This window comes from Entelurus aequoreus, linkage group LG01 (assembly GCF_033978785.1).
Source record: "Entelurus aequoreus isolate RoL-2023_Sb linkage group LG01, RoL_Eaeq_v1.1, whole genome shotgun sequence".
NCBI lineage: Eukaryota > Metazoa > Chordata > Actinopteri > Syngnathiformes > Syngnathidae > Entelurus > Entelurus aequoreus.
Genome location: NC_084731.1, coordinates 37,870,878 through 37,884,972, shown reverse-complemented (window position 1 = coordinate 37,884,972; position 14,095 = coordinate 37,870,878). Strand labels below are relative to the sequence as shown.

General features: G+C 42.4%; 1 protein-coding gene across 3 annotated transcripts in view; it reads left to right on the top strand.

The window, feature by feature from the left end:
* cacna2d2a (calcium channel, voltage-dependent, alpha 2/delta subunit 2a) overlaps positions 1 to 14,095 on the top strand; it is a 567,930-nt gene that overhangs the window by 348,708 nt on the left and 205,127 nt on the right. The gene's annotated exons all lie outside the window — the stretch shown is intronic.

Below are 14,095 nucleotides of genomic sequence, written 5' to 3'. Positions count from 1 at the left end.
AAAATTGTTTGGGTGACCCCAAACTTTTGAACGGTAGTGTATGTATATGTATACTGTTGCGTCGACCAGCATTCCTCCAATGGGGAATTCAAATTGCTAGTCTCTCCCAGATTCTTTTTATGGCAATACGCTGATGTTTATATTCAATCTCCAGGCAATAGTTGGTATTTTGTAGTTTATTCTCAAAGCTTAGAGGACAAACCTGAGACCAACCCAGCACCCAAGCGTTCCCTAGCCCGGTCCAGATCGGTCTAGCTCAAACCCCCCGGAAGTCCCGTGATCTTCCGTCTGTCCCTCGCCCCCAGTCTCTTTGTTTAGACTACTCCGAGTTATCTCTACTCTGACACATTCCAATCTAGAAGGCCAACATCTTACTATGAGACTCAAAAGAAGGAAGAATACTAGCTATTCTTTATATGACTATAGGAGTTTAGAAAGAAGTAACACTTAAATATGGTTATGCTTCCAACAATACATATGTATGTATATATATATATACATATATGTATACTGTATATATACATATACAAATGTATACATATACATACACTACCGTTCAAAAGTTTGGGGTCACATTGAAATATCCTTATTTTTGAAGGAAAAGCACTGTACTTTTCAATGAAGATAACTTTAAACTAGTCTTAACTTTAAAGAAATACACTCTATACATTGCTAATGTGGTAAATGACTATTCTAGCTGCAAATGTCTGGTTTTTGGTGCAATATCTACATAGGTGTATAGAGGCCCATTTCCAGCAACTATCACTCCAGTGTTCTAATGGTACAATGTGTTTGCTCATTGGCTCAGAAGGCTAATTGATGATTAGAAAACCCTTGTGCAATCATGTTCACACATCTGAAAACAGTTTAGCTCGTTACAGAAGCTACAAAACTGACCTTCCTTTGAGCAGATTGAGTTTCTGGAGCATCACATTTGTGGGGTCAATTAAACGCTCAAAATGGCCAGAAAAAGAGAACTTTCACCTGAAACTCGACAGTCTATTCTTGTTCTTAGAAATGAAGGCTATTCCACAAAATTGTTTGGGTGACCCCAAACTTTTGAACGGTAGTGTATATATGTACAGACATATGTATATATATCAGTGGCGTGCCGTCACTAGAGGCAGGGGAGGCACGGCCTCACCTGCCATCATGGAAAGAAAAAAATAGTAAAAAGGAAAAAAAAAATTAAATTGTTATATGTATCCAGTGATTATACTAAAGTTATTTTCCATTTAAGTTCACCAGTTTTAGATTATTTTTATTTTTATTTTCACATTTGCCGTTCAAATACTGAGAAGAGACGGTGCGGTGATCAGCAGCCAGTTGAGGCACGTCACTGCGTTGTGCCTCAACATGGATTGTGCACAATGACTCAGCTAACTGCTGGCCTGCTGTGCAGTGAGACCGTATTGCTATATGAATTATATTATACATTTCCATAGTTTAGTTAGCTGAGGTATATAATGTACAGTGTATTTTGTCAACAACTGTATGTGTGTAACGTATTTCTTGTGCTGATCGATCATAAAACTGGAGGCTCGTCTCATAACCCCGCCTCCTGGTGCCAAGTACCTCCGCCGCGATGCACCGCCCGACGGGAGCGCCACACCAACCAAAGCCCACACCCAAACCCTCCACGTGCAAGACCGAATCCACCCAAAAAAAAGTCACTTAACAAGAAGCCAAAAAGTGCAAAAACAACAATGCTCGCGCAACGCGCCGGAGGAGCCGTGAACAGGGACACAACATTAGGTACACCTGCAGACGGCAGCGCGGATTTCATATTTCATTAATTCACAACTCTTCCAACACAAACACCACTGTTCCCGCACTTATAAGTAAAGGTAAGACCATAATAACGTTTTTTTTTTAATTAAATGTGCTTTTTTGTGTGCATGCTACAGTTTGTAAGTGTAAAGTTAAAGTAAAGTACCAATGATTGTCACACACATACTAGGTGTGGTGAAATTTGTCCTCTGCATTTGACCCATCCCCTTGTTCACCCCCTGGGAGGTGAGGGGAGCAGTGGGCAGCAGCGGCGCCGTGCCTGGGAATAATTTTTGGTGATTTAACCCCCAATTCTAACCCTTGATGCTGAGTGCAAAGCAGGGAAGAATGCTGGTATGAGCTTTTAAACACATTAACTTAAAACATTAAACATAACTAATATAATATATTATATATATATATAATATATTATATATATATATATATTATATGTTATATATATATATAATATAATATATAATATAATATATAATAATATAATTAAACATAAAACATAACTAAAAACATTAACTGCTGCCAATCACACGGTGAATAAGATACTCTTTAGGGTTCATATGTTTTGTAAATCTGACTGTGATGAAGTCAGTGCCTCACCTGACATGAACCTCACCGCACGCTACATATGTATATATACATTTATATATACATATATGTAGATGTATACATTATATATATATATATATATATATATATATATATATATATATATATATATATATATATATATCATCATCAACATCAATCTTTATTGGAGACCTTAAGATCCATTTAAACATATAAAAACAGAATACAATACATTAAAAAACAAAACAATAAAACATACATTAAAAACAAAACAATAAAACATAAAAATAATAAAAACATAAAACCCAAATGTCAGTTTCTGACATACAAACATGTGTGCCAATGATTCCACAGTCCAGATGAGTACTTAACAGAACTGCGGCCAGAGTTCGTTAACACAGAGATTATGTCATTTTCAGACTCAGATACCCTACACATAAACTTATACATAATGTTGCGTAGCAACGCTGAAAAAGTGGGCACCCCAACACTAACAAACATCTGGCTTGCACTGGATCTTCTTGGAATTCCCAGGAGAAGCCTCATACAGTCATTATAAGCAACCTGCAGTTTCTGTATGCTTTTCTGCTTATACTTTACCCACAGGGGGGCAGTATACAGGGGAGTGCAATAGGCTCTGAATAAGTTTATCTTTACATCATATGTACAATAATAAAATTTCTTTCTCAGCATGTTGGCTTGGGCATACAGCATACGCCGCTGTCTGTATAGGTCATCATCATCACCCAATAGATCAGTAATGATGTGCCCCAGATACTTAGTTTTATCACACACACTCAGCACCTGTCCTGACAGATAGAATGAAGGAAAAGAGAGGTCCTTGTCCTCTCTTGTTCTACATATCATGATGACACTCTTTTTGGCATTATATTTCACATCATAGTTTAAACCATAATCTGTACATATATTCAGCAGCTGTTGGAAGCCAGCACTGCTAGGAGACAGGACAGCTAAATCATCCGCATACATAAAATGATTGACCACAGTATTACCAAGTACACATCCGGTTCTACATGTATTGAGCTGTACAGATAGGTCATTCATATACAGATTGAAGAGGGCAGGGGAGAAAATTCCCCCCTGGCGTACCCCATTCCCAACCTTAAATGTTGCTGAGCATTTACCGCCCCATCTGATCTGCATGCTCTGATTAGCATACCAATATGACAGAATTCTGATGATACTATCAGGCACGCCCCTCTCTTTCAGTTTTAAAAACAGTTTCTGATGGTTGACTCTATCAAAGGCTTTCGATGCGTCAATATAGCCAACTAAAACTGAGGAGTTCTTACTTTTATACATATCAATCACTTCTTTCAATGCATAGATACAAAGGTCAGTACCATGCTTAGTTTTAAAACCAAACTGATTGTCAGCAGTGGTAAGAAAAACGCTTAAGCGGTCTAATAAAATTCTCTCTATAACTTTAGAAATTATGCTTGCAAGTGCAATAGGCCTGTAATTCTCCATGCTTTCCACCTTACCTGCCTTGTCCTTGATGACCGGCACCAGAGTGACAGCCATCATGGAGTCAGGCAGCAGCCCGTTTGACATCAGGCCTGTAAAACAGATGGAAAGCAGGACCGCTACTCTGGGGCTTGCATGTTTCAGGTTTTCTGCAGTTATATGATCAGGGCCACTGGCTTTATTATCAGCTAGCTGGGATATTGCCTGCAGCACCTCACTTACAGTGACTCCAACAGCCTCACTGTTGTGGATGCTGCCTATAACAAAGGGCTCACTTTTAACACAATTAAAAAGTGCAGAATAGTGCTGCCTCCATTTCTCAGCTATGTTATCAGCTCCAGCTACACCCTCAATTGCGCATGGCAGAGGCATACTGCCTCGATTCAATGTTTTCACCTCTTTCCAGAATCCACTGATATTACAGTTAAGGAGTTTCTCAGCCAATGAGTCAGCTCTCATAGTGTGTTCATTTCGAATGACAAATCGAATGACAGATTTGTACCTAGAATGTGTTAGCTTTTTACGATCTAGTACTGGACCTAGTCTTGGTCTGCCAGCCAGAACCCATTCACTGAAAGCCTCCTTAGCCGCAGTGTAATGCACTCGAACATGTTTATTCCAGCCTGGCTTCCCACTGGATTTCCTGTTTGTGCATGTAACATAAGAACTGCTAGCTTCACACAGGATTTTGACAATATAGTCATACATTACACAAAGGGATTTTCTATGATTAATATCATTACAGTTAAGATTAGTACAAAAAATTGCATCAAGTGGAAGAGACATTATTTAAAAGAGCATCAGTTCTCCTGTAATAAAACAGCACTTCCTCATCTGTGAGTTTAGTCCAGTCTAGTTTGGCCCTCAGGCTATTAACTTCCTGGGTAAACTCAGGGAGACTGTCCAACTTAATATCTAATATGAATGGAATATGGTCGCTCATAGAGGCCTCATACACAATCTCCATAGAACGTATAGTGGCGTGTGCGTCAGCTGTACTGACAGTGGTCAAGCCATGATGTTGTGTGCCAGGCTTCACTAATATAAGAATAGCTATCAGCTGGCAACAACCCTTGACTAGATAAGGTGAGTGCATTTTCATCACAAAACTGTATTAGGTGTCTTGCAAATAAAGAGCTGCCATCAGAAATATCAGCATTCCAGTCACCGACCACATAAATACATGTACAGTGATTATCCTGTATAAAAGAATTAATAAAAGCAAGTTTAAACATGTAGTCATCCTCATTGTCTTTACATTCATACGGAGTGTACACATTAAGAACAATAAACTCCCTATTGTTGGACTCATACTGAACAGCAATACACCTATCAACTTGGAGCCTAATAACACTAATAACTGCATCACGCTTTTTGTGCCAGAGCACAGCAACACCTCCCGCTATCCTCCCTCTTACAATTCCCATGGACAGGTCAGTCGTTGACTCACCAGCTCCATGAAAATTATCATTAAAATAATTCAAGAGGCCCAGGTCTTGTTTTGGGAGGAATGTCTCTTGTAAGCTGTCACACCCCGCCTCGGGTGAAGGTAATGTAACCGTTGCAAACCAGACTTTCAAATCAAGGATGGCAAGGCACGCAGTTGGTAACAGTTTACAAACATTTATGGAAATCCCAAAAAGTGTCAAAAGGTGAACAATGACAGGAAAACAAAGCACCTACAATCTCAGTAGATGATGCATGGAGACCGAAACTCCTGCTCAGGACAGAAAACCTCCTCTGGCAGTGATCGACAGCAGACTGTCAGAAAAACGGCATTTTCCAACTTAAATAGCCCATAGCTCCACCCACTAGCTGGGACCAATTTGACAGGGGGAATTAAGAAAACAGTTATTTTGTAAATTACACCGTAAATAACCATCACATGTCTAAAAAGTATTCACATAGTACTTTTGCATGTGTAGAGCAGTCATTTTTGTACAGAGTATATTTAGGCTTAGGTAACATCACTTTCAAATGTCCAGTGTCCTTCTGTAACACCCAGCTTTTGAAGATCATGGTTTGACCCAAATTTGGCCTAATTAGTGAATGCAGGTGTGTTCACCTATATAAAGCTCTCAACCCCACCCTGACTCTCTTAGTCAACTGTTCAGAGCCATGGTGAGTGACAGGTAACAATTTGTTTGTTGAGCACATGCTTTTCACTAGCTAATAAGATTGAATATTTGTAGTTTGTCCATGTTGAGCTTCCCAACAAATGTGCACGGCCTGTGAGGAAGTCCAAAGGTCAAACAGTGACAGTGTGGGGTCAAACTGTCACATTACCTCCCTCCTCTCCAGCGACAGCAAGTTCAGGGAGAAGAGACAGGTAATCAGCTAGCAAGTTAGTTTTGCCAGCTCGATGTGTGATATTGAAGCAAAAGGACTGTAACGCCAAGTACCATCTGGTGACACGGGAGTTCTTATCCCTAATGGAGTTGATCCAGCTCAATACTCGGTGGTCCGTTTCCAGATCAAAGGTCCGTCCCAGAAGGTAATAACGTAGGCTGTCCAATGCCCACTTGATGGCAAGACATTCCTTTTCGATGGCAGAGTACCTAGTTTCTCTGGGATGCAGTTTACGGCTCAGATATAGAAGCGGTTGTTCCTCGCCCTCCTTTCCTTGGGCTAGGACGGCTCCAAGGCCCACACCGGAGGCATCAACTTGAACAAGGAATCGCTGGTTGAAGTCAGGACTTTGTAAGACCGGGAAAGAGCATAGAATAGCTTTGACCTTTGTGAAGGCAGTTTCACATTTTTCTGTCCATTTGACTGGATTAGAGGATGCTTTGGTGGTCACCTCGACAAGAGGAGCTGTGATGGTAGAGAAGTGGGGCACAAATCTTCTGTACCACCCAGAAAGCCCCAAGAATGACCGGACCTGCTTCTTTGTCCAGGGTCTAGGACTGTCTTGGATAGCCTTCACCTTGTCCACCTGAGGACGTATATGCCCGTTGCCAAGATGGTAACCTAGGTAGCACACCTCAGTTTTGGCCCACTCACATTTCTGGGTGTTAAGAGTGAGCCCGGCAGAATGGACCCGGAGCAGGACTTGACGCAGGTGAGAGAGGTGGTCTTTCCACAAAGTGCTGAAAACCACCACATCATCAAGATAGGCAGCAGAGAACTGGCCACACCCCTGCAGAGCGCGATCCATTAGCCGCTGAAAGGTTGCGGGGGCTCCGTGGAGTCCGAACGGCATCACTGTGTAATGATAGAGACCCTTTGGTCCACGGAAGGCAGTGTACTCCCTTGACTCTTTCTTTAAAGGGACTTGCCAGTATCCCTTACCAGAGGTGGGACCAAGTCATTGCTTTGCAAGTCACAAGTAAGTCTCAAGTCTTTGCCCTCAAGTCTCGAGTCAAGTCCCGAGTCAAGACAGGCAAGTCCCGAGTCAAGTCCAAAGTCAAGACTAGAAAGTCTCAAGTCAAGTCCCAAGTCCTGCATTTTGAGTTTCGAGTCCTTTCAAGTCCTTTTAACCACAGACTAATATTTTTACTCAGATTGTGTATGCTTTTAAAACGCTGTATTTATTTATTAAAACAAGTGCATTTGAAATTGCAGGAAAAAAAATAGTGCTGACATTGCAATTCATAATAGCACTATTAACCAGTCATTTTAATAGTTTAAACAATTTTAAACATTTAACTCATTCCTTTACAGAATAAACACATTTGCAAAAACAAACATTAACATACTATTGGTTGTATTTTATGAAAATAACATTACCACAAAGTTGAGAAGGAGCAAAGATCTTCAATATTTGTATGTGAGAATCACAAAGAAATCTTCTGGGGGAGGATGACACCCCTACAGGGGTTTGGTTTACAAACTTTCAGCCCCACCTAAAACAAAATTCACCAGCCGCCACTGATTATGATGCATTCTCATTTTAGGCAAAGTATAAGACAATACTTTCTTAACAGTATAATTGTAACCAGGAATAAGTCTTCAAGTAACAATATTCAAATACTAACATTGTTGGGTAAGACAGCATTTGGTTTTATTCTGAATCCAGTGAAACAGATTGGTGGTTTTAGCTGATATAAAGACTTTCAGGTGTTTATATATGTTTAAGTATTTGGGAAACGCTTTTATCCAAAGCGACATACATAAAAAATAGATATAAAACAATCACTGTAAACATTATCATTTAAGGGAAGAATGTAATACAAAATATCAATACAAAGTGTCAAGACAGAATAAACTCTCTGCTGCTGCAGCAACAGAGTTACAGTCTATAGGTCCCTAAAATATATAGATATCTAATGTATTCATACATTGTTTATGTAGGATATACGCATGTATATATAATCTAATCATATTGTTTCTTCAACTTAAAAATAGCTGACCGTTTTTTTCCCCCTTCTCTGGGATTATATTCCCAGTTTTGATCTCGGACGTCTGGTCACTTATAGCGTATAAGAATATTATATTACTGTTAAGCAAACTATGAATAATAAAAACGCCAAAACATGTGTCCGTTATCATAGCTACACGTATGACAAAAAAAACGTGTGATAATCAGTGGTATTCAGTGAGGTAAGATGAATTAAATTTGCTGACAGTTCATTGCTCCTGCCAAATGAATTGCACTGAGTGGAGCGGATCACCACTCCAAGATGGCGGCTCCGCGTCTCGTCTGTGCCAGTAGGCAGTAGCGCTCAATGCTGCGTACCCTTATAAGATGTCTATGGTTATAACGTTAGCAGTGAGTTTACAGCCTCACTGATTTAACTACATAGCAAATAAAAGTCATGTTACTTAGCCAATAAACGTTATCTTACATTCAAAACTTACCCTTCTTTGTGCAACTTCAAATGTCGAACGAAGTTGGAAGTTGTTGCGTCTCCGTCTGTAATATTCGAACTGCGTGATTTGCATATGGCAATTCGTTTTTTGTTGACCAAGTCGTCGTTTTTATACCCGAACGAAACCAACTTTGGCATAATTGTTTCTCACTGCCGCATTGTTTGACAACTCATGTTCGGTGGTTGTCCTGCAATTGGATTGGATGAGAGCTGTGGGATGAAAACAACGTAGATTTAATTTGATTGACTGTTGTACTGACAGCACACACGCTGACAAGCAGCACACACGCTTATAGACACAGACGTATAAAATGAAAGATACGGAGTGCTCCCAAATAACTTTTTAAGGTTTGGGTTTTGGGGAAAGTAGCAAGTCATGTCAAGTCAAAAGCCTCAAGTCCAAGTGAAGTCACAAGTCATTGATGTTAAAGTCTAAGTCGAGTTGCAAGTCTCTTTACATTTTGTCAAGTCGAGTCTAAAGTCATCAAATTCATGACTCGAGTCTGACTCGAGTCCAAGTCATGTGACTCGAGTCCACACCTCTGTCCCTTACACAGGTCAGGGTGGTGATGAACACAGCTTTGCCGAGCTTCTCAAGAAGTTCATCAATACGTGGCATAGGATAAGCATCAAATTTAGAAACGGCATTCACTTTGCGTAGGTCATTACAAACTCGTATCGTGTTGTCTTTGTTAGGAACGAGGGCAATGGGGTTACACCACTCACTGTTTGAGAGTTCAATCACTCCTAGATCCAGCATGGTTTGGATTTCATGGTTGAGGGGCTCCACCATCCGCTCAGGCACTCTGTATGTGTGCTGACGGATAGGTGTTGGGTTTTTTAAGTGAATGACATGTTCAATTAGTGGAGTTCTTCCTGGCTTTCCACTGAACAATACTGAGAATTCTTCACACACTTGCAATAGTTTAAGGGCAGATTGTGCAGACAAGTGACTTACATCAGGTTTCTGTGGTGTAGTGAGCATAGACAGATCTGTCTCCTCCACATCATCCTCCATTTTCACTTCCCGTGCCAGCATCACCTTTTTCTCTTGCAACTTCTTGCTTTGAGTAGATACTTGACTGGCCTGGACATCCTTTCCTTCCACAGAGGATTTCCTCTCCTTCCATTCCTTCAGAAGGTTGATGTGGTACACTTGGGTTGCTTTTCCTTTATCCGGATGTGAGATCTCATAGGTGACTGGACCAGCTTGTCTGACCACGGAGTAAGGACCTTTCCATTGGGCCAGCAGTTTATGACTTGAGGTTGGAAACGAGAGCATGACCTTGTGACCTGGCTGTAGCACCCTGTGACGTGCTTTCCGGTCATACCAGGTCTTCTGTTTCAAAGGGCACACTGGGGCTCGATGCCCTGGCTGTTGGCAGTGGTAGCAGATGAGATCCTTCACTGGACTCTGTCTCGGGAACAGTCTGTTGTCCCCTGAGGTGCTGTAACCACCTGCTTTCTGCACACCTCTTTGGTGTGACAGGTCGGCTGCACCTTGGGCTGCTACATGGTTGTTCTGCTGCCTTGGCATTCGGAGTCCTTTACGAGCATTCAAGTACTGGCCTGCAAGTTTAGCAGCAGTAAGTCCGTCTTCTGGCTCATGTTCCTTGACCCAAATCTTCATTTCGTTGGGCAGCATGCAAAGCATTTGCTCCAGAATGAAAAGCTCTGCGATCTCTTCTTTAGAACGCTGCTCTGGCTTGATCCATCTTCTGTAGAGACCTTTGAGTCTGTTGTAAGTCTCCTTGGGAGATTCACCAGGGGGAATGTAGTTTGACCGGAACTGGAGCCTATAAGTCTCAGGAGAGATATCAAACTTAGCAAGGAGGGCTTCTTTAAGGTCAGTATAGACGTTGGAAGCATCTTCCTCCATCGCAGAATAGGCATCCAGAGCTTTGCCGGTCAAGAGTGGAACAAGTCGGCAGGCCCAGTCAGACTGAGGCCAGCCCCAGGTGCGAGCGATGTGCTCGAAGCGGACAAGAAAGTTTTCGATGTCCTCACCCTGCTGGAAAGGGAGCATCTTTGGGCCTTGTCGGAGATGATGGTCAGGTGGCAAGGAATCTCTGGACGGCGACGCTTGAGGACTAGGAGTTGGCTGTGGGCGAGTTCTGGGTTTGGGCGACTGCTCATAACGACTATCATCAGTAGTACGGTTAGCATTTTGGTTAGTGAGTGAGTGATCTAGGCTAGGCCTTGTACAGACATTTTTTAACTCCTGGAGTTCACGGACTAGGATAGCTTCCCTACGTTGCTGTCCAATCAAAAAGTCTTGGAACATGTTAACCAGGGTAAGTTCACTTAGCACTCTTTCAGTCTTTGGTGGCTCAGCAGACCACCTAGCCTTCCCAGAACCCTTCCTATGCTGCTTACGCCTAGCCCCAGAGTTCTCAAAACCTTTGACGTCTTCTTCAGACTCCTCTGTGTTCCATCCAACTTCACGCTCCTCAGCCATAGTCGTCCGGTCCAGCCTCATCGCCGTGGCCCCTCGACCAGCCATCTCATCAGTCTCCTCTGTCATTGCCACCTTCGACACTTGGGATCTCAAACCAGTTCTGGCCTGCCCTCTGCCAGATTTGTTGTAAACTCTGCGGCTTGCCATCCCACCACTGCCACCATATGTCACACCCCGCCTCGGGTGAAGGTAATGTAACCGTTGCAAACCAGACTTTCAAATCAAGGATGGCAAGGCACGCAGTTGGTAACAGTTTACAAACATTTATTGAAATCCCAAAAAGTGTCAAAAGGTGAACAATGACAGGAAAACAAAGCACCTACAATCTCAGTAGATGATGCATGGAGACCGAAACTCCTGCTCAGGACAGAAAACCTCCTCTGGCAGTGATCGACAGCAGACTGTCAGAAAAACGGCATTTTCCAACTTAAATAGCCCATAGCTCCACCCACTAGCTGGGACCAATTTGACAGGGGGAATTAAGAAAACAGTTCTTTTGTAAATTACACCGTAAATAACCATCACATGTCTAAAAAGTATTCACATAGTACTTTTGCATGTGTAGAGCAGTCATTTTTGTACAGAGTATATTCAGGCTTAGGTAACATCACTTTCAAATGTCCAGTGTCCTTCTGTAACACCCAGCTTTTGAAGATCATGGTTTGACCCAAATTTGGCCTAATTAGTGAATGCAGGTGTGTTCACCTATATAAAGCTCTCAACCCCACCCTGACTCTTTTAGTCAACTGTTCAGAGCCATGGTGAGTGACAGGTAACAATTTGTTTGTTGAGCACATGCTTTTCACTAGCTAACAAGATTGAATATTTGTAGTTTGTCCATGTTGAGCTTCCCAACAAATGTGCACGGTCTGTGAGGAAGTCCAAAGGTCAAACAGTGACAGTGTGGGGTTTAAACTGTCACATAAGCATAAAATGTCACAGTTTAATAGCAGGTTGTCAACGGCTACACGCCGAGCCCGGTCCCCGGCGCTGCAGCCAAGACGCAGCCCACGACAGTTAAAAGATCCCACACGCATAGTTACATGGTACGAGCGGGCAAGGCCCCTTTAACCGCACTTACACCAGCACGAGAGGAGGATAGGGGTAGGTTGGCCCCCACTGCAACTGCCTTTCGTGGCTCATAAAAACGCCTGACCTTAGAGCCTTCTGGCCAGAGATCAGGGACATACATCTCTGCAACATCTTTACACTCTGTGCAGACTTTAAAAGAGCTATATCGATTGCCCACAGTGACTATGCGCTCACAGGTTACTTTGCGTGCAAGTTTATCAGACAGGTAGCTCGCCAGTACCTCTGGATCAAGGTACGGAGAGAACTTAGTTGCAAAAACACTGACCAGTTTAGTCTGAACAACTCCGATATTACCTTGTGTGCCAGTCCCAACAACAACTGGCTTAGAGTGGACACGTTGTTTACCGCCAGCAGCCCTCACCACTGGAGGGTCCCTCCTCTCCCGACGGTGCTTTACAACAGAGGACCATTTTAGTGAGGTGATGGTCAGCTCCTCTGATCGAGAAGTCAGACTCTGGCCCCCAGAAAGGGCCCGATGGACCTCATGCTGCAAGTTCCCCTTCTGTGTCATGCCTGCTGCAGATGTCCCCTCGCTCTGTATCCCCGCAGATCCTCCTGGACTTGTATCCTCAGCAGGCCCCAGAGCGGCAGAGTTGTTGTCTTTGTCAGCAGTGTTGGTCGAACCTGGCTCACCTAACGTAGCAGATCCTCCACCAATTATCACCACAGGCTGGCTTCTTCCATGACTGGGTTCCTCCTGCTGCTCCAATGCTGATACTCTGGATAAAACAGCCGTGGTTACAGCTGTCAGTTCCTCGCCGACATTAGCTTGGATCTTCACAGCCTGCCTTAACACACCAACCTCGCTGCACAGACGCTCCATTCTGCTGAGCAGGTTTGAGACGTCCAGGCTGTTGAACGTCTCTGGTGGCAGGTCATCCAGGTGGTGGGAGACAAAATGTGGAATATTGTCTCCACATTCATTAAGCACTTTGAGACAGGATTTTATATTATTACTGTCCTTCTGGACACCTTTACAAGCTACATACCGCTGTTTGGTGTTGGGACACAACTCAAACAGTAGCTTTTTGGATGACTCAATCCACTCAGAATCAAAGTTGGTAGAGGCAATCAGAATAAGCTCCTCCTGAGCCAGAGTTTTGATTTTCACTGAAAGGAAATTAAGGAGTTCATCCTCAACAATAACTCGGCCATCAAGAGTCCTGTATATCTCTGCATTTTTTCTAACTCTGGTTTTTTGCTCCCGATAGGAGCCTGCCATCTATCCTGCCTAGCCTGCTAGCTGGCAAGCTAACCGGCTCACAAACAAAACAACAACAAAAAAACAAAAGTCAAAATGTCACGCAGTTTGCAGAGCGAGCTACCTGCTGCGACCCACAGTGTGGTCTTGCGTGGTCCCGGATTGAAGAGCACCGGAGGCAAAGTCCCTCTGCGACGCTCGTTCACGTCAGAAGGCGAACGTCAAAGTTTGCTTTGCTAGCTAGCGTGCTGCTAGCTAGCGTGCTGCTAGCTGCGAAGCTAACCGACTAGCGAGCTAGCTGCTAGCCGGCAGCTTGGAGTCAGGTTGCGTCTGTCCACGTATAAAACTGGTGGTTGTTTGAGGACACTGGAGCGAATGTCGGAAGGTCCAACCCACACAGCTTTCTCGGTCTGAATCGCTCTCGCTGCATTGTGTGTATATATATATATATATATATATATATATATATATATATATATATATATATATATATATATATATATATATATAAAAATATATATTCAAATATATATATATAAATATGTATAGACATATGTATGTATATATACATATGTATATATACATTTATATATATACACATATATACATATATATATATATATATATGTATATATATATATATATATGTATATATATGTGTATAAATGTGTATATATGTCTACATCTACA